At 40.4% G+C, this 21201-nt stretch overlaps 4 non-coding genes across 4 annotated transcripts; all 4 read right to left on the bottom strand.

Moving 5' to 3' along the window:
• Window positions 1-2407: 2407 nt before the first annotated feature.
• Window positions 2408-2481, bottom strand: trnat-agu (transfer RNA threonine (anticodon AGU)). Its single transcript has one exon. It is a non-coding gene; the product is annotated as a tRNA-Thr (tRNA).
• A 1117-nt stretch (window positions 2482-3598) lies between these two features.
• trnat-agu (transfer RNA threonine (anticodon AGU)) lies at window positions 3599-3672 on the bottom strand. The gene has a single exon. It is a non-coding gene; the product is annotated as a tRNA-Thr (tRNA).
• A 12127-nt stretch (window positions 3673-15799) lies between these two features.
• Window positions 15800-15881, bottom strand: trnas-aga (transfer RNA serine (anticodon AGA)). Its single transcript has one exon. It is a non-coding gene; the product is annotated as a tRNA-Ser (tRNA).
• A 4463-nt stretch (window positions 15882-20344) lies between these two features.
• trnat-agu (transfer RNA threonine (anticodon AGU)) lies at window positions 20345-20418 on the bottom strand. Its single transcript has one exon. It is a non-coding gene; the product is annotated as a tRNA-Thr (tRNA).
• Window positions 20419-21201: the final 783 nt, after the last annotated feature.

Here is a 21201-nt window from a genome sequence, read left to right as displayed (position 1 = left end):
CAGGGTCACGGGGGTCTGCTGGAGCCTATCCCAGCTAATTTTCAGGTGAGAGACAGACCCCTGGACAGGTCAAAATACAATTTTTATAATCTGAAACTTTCAACGACAACCCGAGTTTTAGTGCTAAACAGTTTGGCCAGTATGGGGACTGACCCCATGACCTTGGGGTTATTAGCACCAGAATCTGACATTCTGAGCTAACCGGCCTTCATGGTGAGTGTTTCTTTTTCGTATGTACGTATGTACGTATGTACGTATGTACGTATGTACGTATGTACGTATGTACGTATGTACGTATGTACGTATGTACGTATGTACGTATGTAAGTATGTACGTATGTACGTATGTACGTATGTACGTATGTACGTATGTACGTATGTACGTATGTACGTATGTACGTATGTATGTACGTATGTACGTATGTACGTATGTACGTATGTACGTATGTACGTATGTACGTATGTACGTACGTACGTACGTACGTACGTACGTACGTAAGTACGTATGTATGTATGTATGTATGTATGTATGTATGTATGTATGTATGTATGTATGTATGTATGTATGTATGTATGTATGTATGTATGTATGTATGTATGTATGTATGTATGTATGTATGTATGTATGTATGTATGTATGTATGTATGTACGTATGTATGTGCATGTTTGATCCAGGCCTGGTTTACAACATCTTGAGTTACATGCACAGTCTCCCAAACCAAGTAGAGACCTTTTTAAGTGAGGTCAAACTTGGAAAGTAACTGACTGTCAGACACACCACGTAAAGAAATACACATTTGGTCAAGAAGAATTGGAGGAGTACCCCACCTTGTGGCACAAGTGAAGAACAGCAATGCAGTAAAGTGACTTAAAGGGGACCTATTATGAAAAACAAGTTTTTTCTTGTTTTAACATATATAAAGTGGTCTCCCCTCACCCTGCCAACACAGAAAAGATGATATACCATGAAAATCTGCAAGGTCTGCTCCCCCCCGCCTTACAGAGTCCCCCAGTGTCATGTGGTTTCTACGGGCCATTTAGATTTGTGCATTTTCTTTACGTAAGCAAAATGCAAACCACGCCCTCGGTCTCCTGCGCTGCTGAAACCACGCCCACTACCAGCTCAGCCGGCCGGAGCGTCCGCCATTTGTTTAGCGGTGGCTGTTTGAACAGCGAGGGAGAGTAGAAATGAGATTTTGCATCGACATTTACCCTCATAAAAGGATCAGATCCCAAAGCACGGACCCGGCAACTGCACACGAGTCAGCGGTAAGTTCCTTTTTTTATGTTATTTATATTTGTATGATCTTTGCATGGGCTAAGTATTTAGCTTAGCTCCGGAGCCCCGGCGCCGCATACGGACCGGACCGTCGAGGAGCCCCGGGTTCGGAGCTCCGAACCCGGGGCTCCGAACCCGGGGGAGCCGGCCCCCCGCTTCGGAGCTCCAAACCCGGAGCTCCGAGCCCAGAGATCCGAGCCCGGGGGCTCCGGGGGGCCGGCTCCGGGCTCGGGGGAGCCGGCGGCTCAGTACCGTAATACATTTTTCTTCTGTGGATCTTTCAAGCAGCTGGAGCTGTTCACATTCAGAAGACGCGCGGTCCTTCCTGAGCCAGCAATAGTGCATACATTTTATTTATATATTTTAACAATAAAGTTGTCATTTGTGAAAATTCAGTGTTGTGATTTCTTTACAGTTAACATGATTCATTTGTCTTGTAACATAAGAAGTGAAATGATGAGGAATCAGAGTAAATAACCGTGGTGTACCTGTTTAGAATTAAATTCAGTCTTCCTGTGTGAATTAGTGTGAAGACGAGGTGACCCGTTCCCTCTTCAGGGAACTAAAGGCTGATTTATGGTTCCGCGTTACACCAACACAGAGCCTACGGCGTAGGGTACACGTCGATTTAACGCAGAACCGTGGACACGCTTTACTACGCAGCCGCTGCCCGGAGCAACGCTTTGTCTCCTCTCCTCCTACACGTCATTCAAGCAGCCAATCAGCGCAGAGCCTCATTATCATACCCCCCCCTTCCCTTAGAATGGAGCACAGAAAAAGGGGTTAGAAGCGGTAAAACTATAGACACGGCCCACAGGCTGAATTTCTGATTTATGTAGAAAAAACAAGCTTAAAATTGTTTTTAAGACATTCAAAGCCTATTTAAAATATACATTAAATGCCATAATATGTCCCCTTTAAAGGAGAAGAACCAGACATTACCTCCCTCTCAAGCAGTCCACTTCTCTTAGAAGAACTTTAAGACTGGAATGTGTGAATTAACTTTGGTTGAGAAACCTTCAATATGCCTTTCTTTATTTTGAAGCTACATGTCATTTTTCCATTTCACCACCATGGATGAATGAGACGTCTATCATCTTTTTCTCAACCAAACACAGATGAGTCTAGAGGCTCTGCTGGGATTTGAACCCAGGATCTCCTGTTTACTAGACAGGTGCTTTGACCAACTAAGCCACAGGGCCTCCACAACCTCTCACTTACCTCGTCTCAGACATCAAAACAGTATGGAGCTAGAACGGTCTCATAATTCGCAAATGCACACACCATTTCACAAATGCACAGGACAAAATGCACAAATGCACACACCGATCCGCAAATGCACACACCGTTTCACAAATGCACAGGACAATTCACACGTGCGTAAGACAAGATACACAAATGTATTTTTGTCATCGGTTGCTGCATCGGCAGAACGAAGAGCTCTCCCGACGGCTCTGGTTGAACGGCCCGACAAACCATCTCTGATCGCGCTGTTTTCTTTACCGAGATCACAAGAAAAGCAGAAGAGTGATCTCCTCTCCATCCTGTTTGCTGTCTTGTTTATTTATCTTTACTCCACCAACTCCATATATTGAATCACTTTTCTAACCGAACGGCGCTAACGCAGTTCAAACGGCAGGTGTATCCGCCCCTTTAATCTGATTGGTTTAGAGTAAGTCGTGTTTTATCCACTGCTCTACGTCCCCCACGTGGGGTGCGCTCTTATGATTTGCTGAAACAAAGGAAGACATCTGATTGGTTGAAGATCCTTCTGTGTTAAAAAAAACGTATTTTTGGATTGATCACGTCAGGGAAGTCTTAAAAGTCCCACGCAAATCCAGCGCAGCTCACAGACAAAAAAACGTTTGTAAATCAGGTTATATTTGTGTGCGCATAGAAAATACATTTGTATATCTTGTCCTACGCATGTGTGAATTGTCCTGTGCATTTGTGAAACTTGTCCTTGACCTTTTTAAGTGAGGTCAAACTTGGAAAGTAACTGACTGTCGGACACACCACGTAAAGAAATACACATTTGGTCAAGAAGAATTGGAGGAGTACCCCACCTTGTGGCACGAGTGAAGAACAGCAAAGCATTAAAGTGACTAAAAGGAGAAGAACCAGACATTACCTCCCTCTCAAGCAGTCCACATCTCTTAGAAGAACTTGAATGTGTGAATTAACTTTGGGTAAGAAACATTCAATGTGCCCTTATTTTGTTTAAGCTACATGTCATTTTTTCATTTCACCACCATGGTTGAACCATGAATGAATGAGACATCTATCATCTTTTTCTCATCCAAAGACAGATGAGTTTAGAGGCTCTGCTGGGATTTGAACCCAGGATCTCCTGTTTACTAGACAGGTGCTTTGACCAACTAAGCCACAGGGCCTTCACAACCTCTAGAACAGTAAGTTCTAGTGTCCTACCTCACATTCACTTTTTACAGGTCACTTGAACCAATACAAAACAGGTTCAAGTGACTAAGATCAGGGTTTGTTTTTTTTTTTTTTTTTTACGTTTTTTTTTTCATTATTTATTTTTATGTATTTTTTTCCTTTTTTAAATCATTCATTCAGGATTCCCTCCATCATCTGTTGACCTTCAGCGTCTGCGTCGGACAACTCTCCTGCGTCTGCGGGCGACGCGGGTCCTACGGACTCTCCGGCGCCTGCGGACGGGGCGAGAGCTCTGTCTGCGTCTGCGTGGCATTGTCAAAAGATGTGATGAGAACTAGTAAGAAGGAGTTCTATTTATAAACTCTGTTACAAGCTTGTTGATGGAATGGAATGTTAATGGAATTGATGACATCATATATTCTTCAATGGAATTAATGACATCATAACTTGATGACATCATATATTCTTCAATGGAATGAATGACCATATTATTTGGGGGTTACAGTGATGATGTCATAGAAAAAAAAGAAAGCAGATTTTTAATTACTTTAAATTACAAAATAGTGAATAAGAGAATGATGACTGTAATAAAACACATCTTACAGGGTTTTTAGCTGTGATTTCACCTGATAAGTCTGGAAACCGCCGCAGACAACAGTGATGTCACAGTCATGTATTGATCATTGATGTGTACAGTCATCTGACAATGATGGCAGGATGAAAACGTCCAATCATGTGCTAACAGTGGAATGATGATCTTCAGCAGTTTCTATTCTGGCTCAGAGGCCAGGGCTTTATGCTCTTATACACTTTCTAAACCCACGCTGACATTTGTGGAAATGCCTGTAAAACCCTTCGTGAATCTTCCTTAAAACAAGTCCAGAAAAAGCCATTAAAGGTAAAACAGAGACTTGCTTGGGTAAATGAAATCAGACTTAACTCTAGCAGTTAAATATAAAAACACACCAGCTCAGGAGAGCAGTATTATATATGTAGTGGATATGGGTAAATGAAACAGTATGGATATGAATTAAAAGAAAAAAGTATATATGGTATTATAATAGTATATATAGTATAAGGTCATATATGAGGTGTACAACATTATTGACATCTCACCCAGAATGAAGCAGATCCAAGTCGTACAGTGAGATGTTTTTTATTCTGTTTTCCATTCATGTGTCCTCTGCCATTGTTGTAGGTTTTTAAAAATGATTATTGAAAATAACTGCAACAAAAAACAAACATAGTTATTAAAAATAAAAACATTAATGTACAGTATCCAGGGAGAAATGTCCAATTAAGATTATAACCAAAGCACAAAGGAGTTATAAATGAAGGTTTAATTTAGCCTCATGGATAGTGTTTGGCAGGGTATTATCTGTGGATCAGTGTGATACAGGTGATACCCTCTTTGGATTTAATTCTTAGATAAACTAGTTTCAACATCTGGGAGCTAATTTGGGGTTCATGGTATTTGGCTGTGAATTATTCCTTGCTATTACAATTATGTCTTTTATTATTTATTTAATTATTATTTTATTGTATATTATAGATGTATTATTTTATGTTTATTCATATCATTCTGAATGGTACCTGGTCCTTTGGTATTTAGTTGTGATGTTGCATTCATTCAATGGGATCCCTGGCCATTCACCTTTATTATCTCAGTGACAAACATGCAATGCCCTTAGTCTTCCACTAGAGGGAGCTCTTGATCCATTTTTGTTACATTTGTTTCACTGGCCACAAGAGGGGCCCAGGTCAATTCAAATGTAATGCTTTATTTCTCCACCAGAGGTTAAATTTAAAAGTTAAAAAGTTAAAATAGAATGGAAAATCTGGACGAGAGGGAGGCAAAGCAAATTTCAATGCAGTAGTTTTATATCTGCACTAGAGAATCTAAGGTTTATCAGCTCAAGGTGAAACTGTGGGGAAATACATCCCAGGAGTCAGAGGAGGAATACGGGAGGCAGATTAGGTGGTTTTCTCAGGATGTTGTATCCAGAGATTGGATGCAGGAGAGAAGTGGAAGAGAGCCGAGAGGCCGGACCAACTGGAGCTCCCAGCAAGGCAAGGCCAGGCAGGTTTACTGGTCAAGCCCATTTCAGTCAGTAAACGTTTGATGGAAAACATTGACATACAAGGTTTGTAACCGACTGAGATCAGGGTTTGGGTAGGAACTAAAATCAATGAAACCAAACATCTAAAGCATTGTTGTTTGTTTTGGGGGTTTTTTTTACACAAAAATAGATCCTTAAAACTGAAAAATAAGGCCTGAAATATTGATACTTTGCTATACATTTGCTTTCCATCCTCATAACTTACTAGTAATTCTACAGGTAACTTTCAATATCAAGAAATGACATTAAGTATAACACCAAGCTGGAACAAATCCAGAATAATATCACAGTCTGAAGATTCATGTGATTCTTCTACCTAACACTCCCAATTCATATCAATAATATATCTGGATATCAATATTTCCCCCAGGGTGCCAGAGTTTTTCAATCATAACTTCATGCTCCCTACTTTAGAAAAAAACAAGATGATGTTACATGCTGGACTAACCTTTCACCCGCAACAATTAGACAAAGAACAACAGTTAAAATGCACAAACAAGACTGACTTTCCTGGGAAACTAATTCACAGCTGTCTACGTATGAATGCTGCAGAAGGTTATTATCACAGAGCAAAGACATTGCTAAGAAAACATTTAGAAATTCAGTAACTTATTGCAGTCACACTCATGAATAACGATCTATAATGACCCTCAATCAGAAGTGAAGATTATGAAAACTCTGATCTCTACTTTCAAGTGAGCCATAAAAAAAAGCACACAGCTAAAGGAGTTAAACAGAAAGACACATCTTCCTGTGATGCCTTGGGCAGTTATTAGCAGTAAATACTTCTGAACAAAAGCATGCAGGTGGCAAATATTCACGTCAAATAATGACATATATGTGCCAATTATGTAACAATGATATACACTACAAAGGTTTTAAGTCAGCGCTTCCAACCTAAAATCACCAAACTAATCTGTCCACAATAACACATTTCATCTTCCACCTGCAAACCACTGCAGCCGAAGCTAAACAAGTGGGTCTTATGGGGGAAACAATACTAAATAATAATTACAAGATTTAATTCATGTCAAATTTAAATCATATTTTAAATGACTTTATAAAAAAAGGAAAAATATATATCCAGCCGCTGTTGTTAAATCTACCAGTTGCAGTAATTATGACATGTACTTTTTTAAATGACTATTGACAAAAAAAACAAGAAAAGAAACCAAAAAAGAAAGCTAATTTGACAGAACTTTTAGATAAAACTCAAACACAGGGAGACGGACTGATGTTGCGCTGGACAAACCACCAAATACCAGCAAATAACCAAAAGAAACACGAGCAACCTCAATGAGAACTGTTTCCACCACATCCTTAGTGAGAAGATACCAAGCTGAAGGTGAAGAACTAACTGACTCGGTCCAGAGGAATATTTACAGATAAATATACTGCTGGTGACGTCATAAAGGATCAAAGGAGGCAAGAATTCCACCGCCATATCAACCTACGTCATATCAAACCTACGTCATATTAGAGACGCCCCACTTCACTCCCACATGTTCACCGGGGGTTGTTGTCACATTGTGAGTGTCTAAAATAAGAGGCTGTGAACGGGTGAATAGGAAAAAGACTCAATCGCTTTGCAGAGCCTATAAGTGGCTGAACTAAAGAAATAAAGTATAGGAGCGCCATCCATTTATTTGAAGGAGTAACTCGGTCGTCAAAGGACAGCATACGGATGTTTGTGTTGTTCAGTTATGATGAAACAAACACAAACGTGACAGTACACTCGGTAAGTGCGTATAGAAGACAGTTGTGAAGCCGCAACTGCCGCTTACGACCAAACCGCCATGAACCAGCAGAGGGCGCTGTTGCTACGTTTGGGAACATGTGCACATTCATCCTCGTTTGCAGCAAATCAGCTCCAGCTTCAGACGCGTAGCGTTCAAATGCTCTTTCATGGAGCCTTGGAACGTCATCAAAGAATGTGATGTCTTTGATGACGTCACGAAGAATAGTGGAAGAGGAAGCACACGTAATAGCACACATTAGAGTGAAGATGTCTTTCTTTTCTTGTTATTATAAACAACACCAGAAAACCAGACACACACAGCTGTTTAAAAGCACAGCAGAAGTAGTGGAATTATTTTGCCACAGGACCATGAAAATATTATAACTGTAATCGCAATCTAACAACAAAAAAGGCCATGTGAGGGAATTTGAAGACATTTCCAACTCATGCTGGTTCCAAAAAAAACTGGAAAAACTGTGACTTCCCAGCTCCTAATTCCTCTGCACCTCATCACCTGTGTGTATGTGCATGTTTTTTGTTGTTGTTTTTTTATTAACATACAGTGCAAACAACGACAAAAGACAACATATGTGTGTGTGTGTGTGTGTGTGTGTGTGTGTGTGTGTGTGTGTGTGTGTGTGTGTGTGTGTGTGTGTGTGTGTGTGCGCGTGCCGTGTGTGAGTGTAAATAAGATGATGAAAATAGATACATAAATTGAGAATATTAATTCGAGAGTAAACAAATAAATAATTATCATATAGAGTGGTGTAGCATGATATCATATAATTATAGCATAATAAATATAGTAATATCCTAATATAACATAATTTTTATAAAATATTATAACATATAACCAAATTATATCACCATACTATTATATATAACAATATAATACTATAGTTTACCATCCCAAGAGATTTCATAACTTAATACAATAATATGAAACAATATATCATGATAATGCCAGAAATAATTATTAGAGTTAGAATTGGTCATTTATGTTTTGCAATGAGGGGTGAGGTCAGACCGGGGCGTCAGGGAAGCGAGCAGGAGGCCCCCACCAGACTCCAGTTGCCCGACCGGGAGCCCCAGCAGAAGGCAAGTAGGACGGCAGTGAAAGGAAACCCCCCCTCCTTTTTTTTTTTTTAAGTATATATATATATATATATTTTTTTTTTCTCTTCCCCTATTCCCCTTCCCCCGCTACCCTTCCTGATTCATTTTGTTAGTTCTGTTAGATGTGATTTAGAGTCAGGAGGGATCGCGTCTTGGACCGCAACCCGACCCAGAGGAGGCTGCCGGTGTCGGTGCTTTTTTTTCCCACCTGCTTTTTTTTACCGGCTCCCCGTACGTGATGACGTTCCGTCTTGTGATAGGCTTCCGTACGTGATGACGTTGTGATTGGCTTTTGACCTATGTCTTAGCCTATGTCAGTAAGATCACTGATAATTCTGATAATTCCTTGTATATGTTTCTTCTCCCTTTTACCTCCACTATGATCTGCTGCTTCTGACTTTACAGAAGTGTATGTCTCTATATGTTCTCATTGTTGAATCTGTAAATGTCTAAGCAAAATAGTCATAATACATTATATAAATATAATTAAAAAAATGTAACGTCAACTAAGCGCTCACTGATTAATCCGCAATTGCCAAAAAAGACGTTTTGAATGTGAAGACATGGTGAAAAACTACCTTCCTAGCTTAACATGGCAAAAAAATACCATCGCTGGGAAAAAATGCACACTTCCGGGGAAAATATTGCAGCCCGATACAATCTGGTACTCACACCGGCCCGTTGTGGATCAACCTCCTGTGCTTCTCCTACTCTGGGCAACTCCCAGACCCAGAGGAGGGTCTGCCCGCTGAGGAGAAGCTTTACAATTTTTCATTATTCATTTATTTTATTTAATTATTTATTTATTTATTTATTTATTTGTTTATTCCCCCCACCCCCCCTTTTTTGACAGTGAGAGAGATGGGGTTCTCCCCTACCTGCCCCCTACCACAAGCCAGGGCCCCGTCATGGCCCCACAGAGCCAGGCCTGGAGCCCCCGCCCACCACTACCCTCAGCCAGTCAAGCCCGGCCCCACCTCCCGCCTTTACTCTAATTATAATATAATAACTTCAATATCATGATTACTGTTCAAATTTAAAAAATACAAATAAAATAATAATTGTTATAGCTCGGCCTGCTGGGGTTTCCCCTCGGCCCGATCGCGCTGCAGAAGCAGAGTCTGCGCAGCGCACAGCCAGAGATCTGCGCGCCCAGCGACGAGCCCGGTGGCGCAGCTGAGCGCAGATGTAGCAGAGGAGCGCACCTGGACACAGCTGTAGCGCATCAGGTCAATTACAGGAAGCACTTATAAGGATCAGAACTGCTGGCAGACCCTTGTGAGTTTGTGTTGTCACTCCTGTGTCTGGTCGTGGGTTCCTGGAAAGATTGGATTACTTTTTGGGTTTTTGTTGAGGACTTTTTCCCTTGGATTACTTTGTGGAGTTTTTTTACTTTGTTCCTGTATTCTTACAGTGAGTTTCTTCCCCTGCCATTTAAGGAGGCAGCGCTTTTTGTTCTTGAAAATAAACTACGCCTTTTTTTGGGCTAACCTTGAACCTGTTTGGTGTCGTGCGCTTGGGTCCAAGGACAGAATCCCTAATAATAATAATAATAATAATATACAAAAAATATAAACTTTGGTTGTGATGTTGGTTTGATAATATTGGCAATGAGAACAACAACAGTAGTAATAACTAGAAAATTTCATGAAATTTTGATATGGGCATGCCCTACAGCCCATTCAACCCCTCTCGCTGCTTTGGTTTAGGGCTGTAGTGGTTGTGTTCGGGGTGGTTCTATGTCAGTTTGAGGTGTTTACGGTTGTATTGCATTCATTCCTGTGCTCCCAATAGTTTATAATGGGGTGCGCTATTTGGCGTCTAGCGCCCCCCACGGTCACACTTTTGACTGAAAAAAGTAATGCCCATCGAAGCAACATGGAGACGCATCTAACGATGTATGCCATGCATGGGTGCGCGTTGCGGTTCAGGCTACATTAATGGATAGGTTTTTGTTTCACCGTGGTAAAAAACCCCATCCGAATGAATGGGGCCATTTGGCATGGATTTTGACATAAAATTTCCTTAAATAACAGCTTCATGAAATTTGAATATGTTGAAGTCCACAGCGTGCCGAGTCGGGGAACATTTGTATGATGTCTCTACGATAATCTGTTGCCTAGCAACAAGCGTCCAAAGTCAAACGGAAATAAAAAAAAAAAGGAAAGGTCAATATCGCAAAAACTTTAAAAAATGACAGTCACGATCTTAATCATAACCAATATGTATATACTAATAATTTTACTCTTCAAAAGTGACAGCAACAGTTATTGTTATCATCACATTCATAATCATGGTTGTAATAATGACAATTATGTAATAATCATAACAATATGATAATGTAGTAATAATAATAATATATAATAGCTATAGCAATATATTTAATATATGGTGATATAAAAATATAACAATAGTAATATATGACAGGTATAATATGTAATAATACTATATATAATATATGATCTTATAGTAATATGATCATGATTGATAAAAATAACAATAAAGTAAGAGTTGTAAGTGACAACAAAATGGACAGAAAAGAGAGGTATTTGTGAGAGGAATCAGCTCTGGATGTATTGTAGGAAGGGAGACCAGGTGTTTTCATAGGATGAGATGTTATTTTTCAAAATTGCAGTGAGTTTTTCTAGGTTTGAATGATCTGTTAGAAGATTAAGCCAGTGAGTTATGGATATCTTTGTTCTGTCTTTCAGTTCAATAGTATAGTTTTCTTGGCGATAGTTAAAGATATTAACAGAAATGATGTGTGTTGTTTGGGTATATGTAATGAAGATAGGTCACCAAGTAATGCTATAATGGGGCTTATGGGGATGCTGAGGCCGAGCATCTCTAATAGCCTGTTCATGACCTCCGCCCAGAAGTTCTGGATGGGTGGGCAGTGCCAGAGGGCGTGGATGTAGTTTTCTACAGAAGTTGAACAGAGTGAACAGGTATTATTTTGGCTGAAACCCATGCGGTAGAGTTTGTGTGTGGTAATGTGTGCTCTGTGTAAAACTTTGTACTGAATGAATTGGGTTTTGGAGTTGCATGTCATGGAGAAGGTGTTATTGCATATGTTTAACCAGTTGGTGTCTGTCGGTAGGTTGTTGAGGCTGTGGTCCATTTGTCTATTGAGTCTATTGAGATAGTGTTTTCTGAGGTTTGAGTGATTTGTGCTTAGTGTATAGGGGGGCTGTGGTTACTGAATTCTCTAATGTTGATGCTTTTCTTTATGGCTTCTTTTAACTGAATAAATTGGAAGTAGCAGTGATCCGGTATGTTGTGTTCTTTTTGGATGTGGTCGAAGGTCACGAACAGGCCATCATTGAGTAGCTGTCCCAGGCTGGTTACTCCTCTCTCAATCCAGGGGGAAAATGCAGAAATCTTTTTGTTGATTAAAAACATAGGGTTGTTCCAAAGAGGTGTATGAGGGGATGGTGAGAAGTTGTAATGGAGAATTTCATTAGATTTCCACCAGGCTGAAAGAGTGGTGGTGATAGAGTTATTATTTTTGTAGCATGGATGAGTTTTTATGGATTTGTCTATGAATCCATCCCTAATGGGGATCCAATAAATAATAAATAATAATAAATGGGAGATTTTGGATGCTTAGTTCTTGAGTTAAATTACTTTCTATTTCTAGCCATGGTGAGTTAATGTTATTTATCCAGTGATGGATATACAGTAGTTGGTGTGATAAGAAGTAGAGGTGGAAGTTTGGAGCCCCGAGTCCTCCGTGCTGTTTATGTTTTTGTAAGGTTGATAGTTTAATTCTTGGTTTATTGTTTTTCCAGTAGAATTTGGTCACTGTACTATTAAGAGAGGAGAACCAGCCCAGGGGTGGGGTGACATTAATCATTGAAAAAAGGTAATTTATTTTTGGAAGGATGTTCATTTTAACTGTTGAGATACAGCCAATTAGAGATAGTGGTAGATTATTCCATCTTTCCAGGTTGTCTTTTATTTCTTGTAATAGGGGGGTATAGTTGAGTTTGAATAATTCATTTAGGTTTGGGGAGATGTGTATTCCAAGGTATTTGATAGATTTTGCTGTACGAGTGAAGAGGGGGTCCCCAGCCTCAGCATCCCACCCGTCCATAGGCAGAATCTCGGATTTGGTCCAGTTGATGGAGTAGCCAGACACCCGACTGAAGTTGCTGATCAGATTATGGACTGATGGAAGTGATGATGAGGGGTTCGTGATGTATAATAAAATGTCATCAGCGTATAAGCTAATTTTATGGTGGTGTGATTTTGATTGGATACCTGTAATATGGTTGCATTGTCTGATGGAAGCTGCCAGTGGTTCAATGAATAGTGCGAATAATAATGGGGATAATGGGCATCCTTGTCGCGTTCCTCTAAGTAATTGAAATGGTTTTGATATGACCATATGATCATATGATGATTGGTTATAACAGATGCAGTGGGTGAGTTGTATAGTGTTTTAATCCAGTTGGTGAAATATGGTTGAAATCCAAAGTGATTAAGGGAGGTGAAGAGAAAAGATCAATCCACCTTATCAAATGCCTTTTCCACATCCAGGGTTGCTATGATAAATGGTGTTTCTTTTGGAGAGGTGTTGTTTTTATAGAAATTTATGATGTATGAGGTGTATGTGCATGTTTGATCCAGGCCCGGGGCCGGATTCACCAATATGTTCTTAAGAACGATCTTAGGAAATGTCTTAAGATCTAAAATTAAGAAGTTCATAAGAAAGTTCTTAAGTGCAATTCCTCAATATTTTCTTAAGAACTGTCATTTCTTACGAATTTCTCATTTTTCCTACTTAAGAACTTCTTAAAATATGGCTGTATCCGAAATCACTCAATCAATTCAGTAGCCGCTCCAGCAGACCGTTCACACAACAGTAGCAGCCAAGTATCCCAGAATGCATTTCGCACCAAAACGACAACGGAAGCCGAGAGCTAAAAGCTGTTTTAATTTCCGCTGTAGCGCTGTTAATATGCCACTTTATTAAGTTTTAATATTTTTTGAGGCGTAAAAGTAACCATTAAGATCCCCAACGTGGGCTCGGTTTATCCAAATAACGCCTGTTAAGAAATTTGCTCCGATGTTTTCGGGGATGAGAAGAGCCGCCGGCTCGAGAGCAGCAGCAGCTCAGACCGGAGTACAGACGTGATCGCCGGGTCAACCTGCGCCGTCGTCCCAGGGAGAAAGTGATCCAATGACCTGACCTGCAGCTCTGTAGAGAAGTACCGCTGGCTGAAATAAATAATTTAGGAAGATAAATGTTGGTTTAATAGATGAAATCTAACAGTTGTAGCTGCCACATTAGTTTGTCTGAATATAAAGTGAAGCTTCATGTTTCCATGCCCCAGAAGCAGCTGCTGCTCCGTCTGTACATCAGAGCCGTCACAATTTGAATCAATGTATTAAAATGAACATATCAGTCTATTGAATTTCATTTTATTTTATCAAGCTACATATGTTTGGGTTTTTATTTAGTGCACCTCTACGTACTTGGTATACAAAATTATATATATTATTCATTATGTGCATGGCGTCGATTTGAAGCAGAACCATAACTCAAGTTTAAGACTGAACTTAAGAAAAACATGACACGAAGATTTTTTTTCTTAAGAATGTTTTGTGAATCCGGCCCCTGGTTTATAACATTTTGAATTAAATGCACAGTCTCCCAAACCAAGTACAGACCTTTTTAAGTGAGGTCAAGCTTGGAAAGTAAGAATGTCAGACACCACGTAAAGAAATACACATTTGGTCAAGAAGAATTGGAGGAGTACCCCACCTTGTGGCACGAGTGAAGAACAGCAAAGCATTAAAGTGACTAAAAGGAGAAGAACCAGACATTACCTCCCTCTCAAGCAGTCCACATCTCTTAGAAGAACTTGAATGTGTGAATTAACTTTGGATAAGAAACATTCAATGTGCCTTTATTTTGTTTAAGCTACATGTCATTTTTCCATTTCACCACCATGAACGAATGAGATGTCTATCATCTTTTTCTCATCCAAAGATGGATGAATTTAGAGGCTCTGCTGGGATTTGAACCTACTACTACTTACTAGACAGGTGCTTTGACCCACTAAGCCACAGGGCCTCCACAACCGCTCACTTACCTCGTCTCAGACATCAAAATGCCTGGTGGTGCCTGTACTGCTTAAACAACCTTAACTTGCTCAATTCTCAACAGATTTTCAAACAGTTTGGTTTGTTATGAACGTCAGAGATGTATGCAAACTATAAACATTGAAAAACGTACTTTTATATGAAAATAACCAAAACAGATAGCTATGACATGGTATTTATATTAAATCAATATTTCCATAGTATTCTTAGTAACATTTATATCTACATTATAACATATATACATATATATTATTACCATATAACATGTTTATATATATACACAGATGTTTTAATGTCATGATATGAATACATCACAATGTAATAATATATAAACATGTTATAACCAGACTCTGGGGGTGGAAGCTCCTGGGGTCTGGTGGTGGAGCTAGTGGGGTCTGGTGGTGGAGCTAGTGGGGTCTGGTGGTGGAGCTAGTGACTGACATGTTTTGAAAACGGCGGGCATGATGAGAAAAATCATGTAAAAAATCTCTCTAATATGTTTCTTTTTTTCCTGTAAAGTTGGACATTTTAAAGTGTAGGTAAATGGAGAATGACTGGCTTTTGGTCAGTTGTGGAACTGCAACGAAATTCATTTCTGCATAAGACCCAATGTGAGAAAGAGATGGTTGACCTTCCTGTCCTGAGCACCAAGAAGAGGACTACAGTGGTTTTCCAAGATCAAAATAATATTATTGCAAAGTCATACATGTTTCCGCCCAGTTTTAAACAGGGGACCTTTCACGTGTTAGGCGAACGTGATAACCACTACACTACGGAAACTTGCATGCTTTGAAAATGGCGGGCGTAATGAAAAAAAATCCTATCTTCAAATCATTCATGTTAGAAATAAATGTATGACTTCATATAAGTTGTCCTGTTGTGCTAAAATTAAAAATCATCCATGGGTATTACCATGCTGGATAGAAAATACAAAATGTACCACAAGGGAATCCAACTGATTACTTTTGAAAGACAGTACTGGATGTGGTTAATAACTGAAGATTAGGCAGTCCTCTTGCACATTCAAACATTACTCGTTGTTGGCAGGATTCAAACCTGCGCGGGGAATCCCCAATGGATTTCTAGTCCATCGCCTTAACCACTCGGCCACAACAACCTGTCAGCTGTGTGTGTGTGTGTGTGTGTGTGTGTATCTTCAGAACAAGACAATTTAGAGCCTTTATTTTATTTTTTATTTTTATTTTTTTTTTGGGCTCTAGTGGCCCTTTATTGAGATGCAGACTGGAAAGGGGTAGAGAGAGAACGGGGAAGACACGCAGCAAAGGTGCACGGGCTGGATTTGAACCCGCGGCCGCTGCAGGAGGAGGACTGTAGCCTCAGTATATGAGCCGCCGCTTAACCCAGTGCGCCACATACACAAATACACACACCGTTTCACACATGCACAGGACAAGTTTTACAAATGCACAGACCGATTTGCAAATACACACACCGTTTCACACATGCACAGAACAATTCACACGTGCGTAGGACAAGATATACAAATTTATTTTTGATGCGCACACAAATATAACCTGATTTACAAAGGTTTTTTTGTCTGTGAGCTGCGCTGGATTTGTGTGTGACTTTTGAGACTCCTCTGACGTGACTCGATCCACAAATACGTTTTTTTTTAACACAGAATGATCTGCAACCAATCAGATGTCTTCATTTGTTCCAGCCAATCATAAGAGCCAACCCCATGTGGGGGACGCAGAGCAGTGGATAAAACACGATTTACTGTAAAGGTCTATAGCCTTGAAAAGAAATGCAAAGCTCAAGTCTATCAATCCAGGCCAGTTCTTACAAAGCCTTGTGAACAATCTTGAGCAACGCTTGTCTTTGGAAGATGAGACCATCAAGGACCTCAGCATCCTTGATCAGAGTAAATGGCCATCAAACCCCAGTATCCGCCATGGTGAAGAACAAGTTAAGCGACTGTGCAAACGATTTAACTTGTGCACAGACCAAGCACTGAATGGGATGCGGGACCTACTGGAAGAGCCCAACAGTGAGCCCAAAGACATAAAACCACTCATGAACTGTATGAAAACATTCCCTGTCAGCACAGCAGCGTGTGAGAGGAACTTTAGCCTTATGAACAATATAGGCACAGACAAGAGGGCTGTCCTACTGGTCTCAAACATATCAAACTTAATGATGATTAACATCAATGGCCCCCCTACTTCCAAGTTTGATCCCAGAAAGTATACAAGGACCTGGTTGAAGAGCCACCGTGCTGCCTCTTCTGTGCGTTCTAGACAGTGCAGTGTGAAAACCCCTGCAGAAAGCAAGTCTGTCTGGAATATACTGTAGTACAGGGGTAGACAGGCTGTTAACAGGTTTAAAAACCTGCACTGACAACAAATCTTGTGTTCAAAATCAGTTATTTGATGTTTACAGTTCATAAGTATATTGAACTACTTACCTAAGTTCTTACCTGAAGTGCCTTGAACCAACTGTGAGCACTTATTTAGAAACCCAGCATTGGATTGAGAGAGTATTTCACTGTGGTTTTCATGAATATGTTGTAAAATGTATATATTTGTGTTCATTGTTAACTAAATATTGTTATTTTGTAACATTGTTTTGAATATATTGTTGAATTATTTGAATGTTAAGAATAAACTAATATCTGACTGAAACACCATGTTTGCCTCATGTTAAATATATGTTATATTCATGCATTAGGCCGCCTGTGTAGGACCAGTAATATCTGCAAACTGCTCCTTGACAAATAATGTTAATTGTATAATAGTGTCATACTCTGGCCTACACTATCTGTTGCAAATCAGCTGTTCCAAGAGACAGTTTACAAAAGAAACTACTTGAAAGGTGAGAGAATAGTTGTCAAATTTTCATGTGTGGATTGACTAAGGAATAAGGAATAGTTCACTCAAAATGTATAATTATGTAGTTGTCTCACCCTATAGTCTGTGGGCCAGTATTGATTGCAAAATCTGCACCTCTTCTGTGGCTAATGTTAATTTCATAATGATCCTTACTCCCTGAAGTGAAGCAGCAGAAATTAAGTGACAATGTGCAAATACTACTGGTCCATTTTTGGGTAAACTAAATATGCAGAAGTAGTCTTACATGTCACTGTTTATAACACAGGGTGTTTATCCTTTGCTGGACAGGCCGTTTAAAAAAAAATTAAAAATTGGGGCATAAATTGAGAGTAAACCCACTTCTTCAGGGACCACTACACCACTGGGGTCAGGGGGACCCAGGCCGACCCACAGAGACCCGGCCGGACCCCAGCCGGACTGGGGTTACCTAACCCTAACCCTAAGCGGGAACTCCTGGACTGCACCCCGGCCACAGGGACCCCCATTACCTCCCAGCACCTCCAGGGACCCCACACACATCCCCGGGAAACAGCACACCCATCCCCGCCAACCACCGCACTGCACCCCGGCCAGACCCCCACACCGGGAGCCAAAGCCCTCAACCCGGCGCTCCGGCCGAGCCCGGGGACCCGCACTTAAGCACCCCTCCGACCGGCCACTCCTGAGTGATAGAGCCCAGCCCACGGGCCTGGAGGAGAGGCCCCTGGTACCCCACGGGGACCTCGTGCCCGTGGTACCGCGGACAGCGCTCTGCAGCCCGTGTAGGGACTTAGAAACTTTTCCAACACATGCCTCGTGTATGTGGTACCATGGACAGCGCTGTGCAGCCCCAGAGGGACTTTGAACGTGCCTCCTGCCCGCGGGCAGCACTCTGCAGCCCGCGGGCAGCACTCTGCAGCCCGCGGGCAGCACTGTGCAGGGGACTCTCAACATTTTTCAAACATTTTTAAACACTTTTCATGCCCGTGGTACCATGGACAGCGCCAGGACCGGCCGACAAAAGCTTGGATCGAGGGCTGACTTTCAATAGATCGCAGCGAGGTAGCTGCTCTGCTACGCACGACACCCTGACCCAGAATCAGGTCGTCTGCAAGTGATTTAGAACCAGGTTCTCCACAAACATGCTTTGCGCAATGGGAGAGGGGCGACCATCCTTCGGGAAAAAGCTGTAGGATCTGAGTGGTCACTGTTACCACATAAGAACTGTAAGTTTGACTTTGTCCAGATTGCTGTCCCTGACATGAATAAACTATTACTATCTCTGCCAATTGAAAAACCTGCTGGAACAGACAACCTAGATGGTAAACTGCTACGACTTGCTGCAGCTTACATATCAACTCCCATTTGTCACATCTTTAATAGATGTTTTACTAACGGGGTTTGATCAAGAATTTGGAAAGAGGCTAAGATAATTCCGATACCAAAGGTCAATAAATCTAACTTCACAGATGCTAACAGCCGTCCAATAAGCATACTTCCTGTCTTAAGCAAATTATTAGAAAAGATAGTTTTTAATCCAATCCAAAATTATTTTATCATAAACAGAGGTGTCAAGTAATGAAGTACAAATACTTCGTTACCTTACTTAAGTAGAAATTTTGGTTATCTATACTTCACTGGAGTAATTATTTTTCCGACGACTTTTTACTTTTACTCCTTACATTTTCACACAATTATCTGTACTTTTTACTCCTTACATTTTAAAAACAGCCTCGTTACTCTATTTCATTTCGGCCTTTAATAAAAACTATCCAGTTAAATTGCTCCATCCGGATAGAGTGAATTTGGTTGTGGTTGTTTCAGATGTTCTTGTCAAGTTTTGTTCTTACATCCGTTCCCTCAGATTCCTGCAACTAAACTTGGATGTACATTCCAATAAAGGTTAGGATAAATGATAACATGCCTCTGAAGTTTGACTTTTTGCACCATTACAATACTTATAGGCAACTAGTCATCATATCTCCTGCTCTCTGAAACACATGTTAATGCTCAATAGTACACATATATGGTTCTTTAATATATTTACATTATACTAAGATGCTAAGATATATATACTAAGATCTTATCTTATACTAAGATCATTTTCAATGGCTTTTGTTCTTAATGGCTTTTTCCCCCTTACATTACTTTTACTTTTATACTTTAAGTAGTTTTGAAACCAGTACTTTTATACTTTTACTTGAGTAAAAAACTTGAGTTGATACTTCAACTTTTACAGGAGTATTTTTAAACTCTAGTATCTATACTTCTACCTGAGTAATGAATGTGAATACTGAAGACACCTCTGATCATAAATAATCTGATCACAAGTTCACAGCATGCATACAGAGAGTGTCATTCAACCACCACAGCTCTAGCCCAGCTAACTGATTAGTACTGAAAGTACTTGATGGTACATCCATCCATTATCTTTACCCGCTATATTCTTTGCAGGGTCACGGGGGTCTGCTGGAGCCTATCCCAGCTCATTTTCAGGTGAGAGACAGATCCCTGGACAGGTCAAAATACAATTTTTATAATCTGAAACTTTCAACGATAACCCGAGTTTTAGTGGTAAACAGTTTGGCCAGTATGGGGACTGACCCCATGACCTTGGGGTTATTAGCACCAGGCTATGTATTTATTTTGTTTAAGCTACATGTCATTTTTCCATTTCACCACCATGGTTGAACCATGAATGAATGAGACATCTATCATCTTTTTCTCATCCAAAGACAGATGAGTTTAGAGGCTCTGCTGGGATTTGAACCCAGGATCTCCTGTTTACTAGACAGGTGCTTTGACCAACTAAGCCACAGGGCCTCCACAACCTCTCACTTACCTCGTCTCAGACATCAAAACAGTAAGACCTTTAGAGGTGTGACATGCTGGAATGAGAAACAGAAGCCATTGGTGGACCACACGTCCTAAAGGACAAGGCATCTGACTTTGGATAAGAAGGTTGAGAGTTTTAGTCCCTCTGTGGTTAAAGAGACTTGAGACAGTAAGTTCTAGTGTCCTACCTCACATTCACTCCTTACAGGTCACTTCAGTTTAGCTACCGTCTTATATACCTGCTACACATATTTACGTACTGGAAGGTCATGTTAGTCAATAATGGGACTAAGATCAGGGTTTGTGTTTGTTTTTTGTTTTTTTTTTACGTTATTTTTTTTTCATGATTTATTTTCATGTATTTTTTTCCTTTTTTAAATCATTCATTCAGGATTCCCTCCATCATCTGTTGACCTTCAGCGTCTGCGTCGGACAACTCTCCTGCGTCTGCGGGCGACGCGGGTCCTACGGACTCTCCGGCGCCTGCGGACGGGGCGAGAGCTCTGTCTGCGTCTGCGTGGCATTGTCAAAAGATGTGATGAGAACTAGTAAGAAGGAGTTCTATTTATAAACTCTGTTACAAGCTTGTTGATGGAATGGAATGTTAATGGAATTGATGACATCATATATTCTTCAATGGAATTAATGACATCATAACTTGATGACATCATATCTTCTTCAATGGAATGAATGACATCATAACTTGATGACATCATATCTTCTTCAATGGAATTAATGACATCATAACTTGATGACATCATATCTTCTTCA

This window comes from Cololabis saira, chromosome 11 (assembly GCF_033807715.1).
Source record: "Cololabis saira isolate AMF1-May2022 chromosome 11, fColSai1.1, whole genome shotgun sequence".
Taxonomy (NCBI): domain Eukaryota; kingdom Metazoa; phylum Chordata; class Actinopteri; order Beloniformes; family Belonidae; genus Cololabis; species Cololabis saira.
The sequence above is the reverse complement of the archived record's forward strand: the minus strand, read 5'-3'. Positions and strand labels throughout refer to the sequence as shown.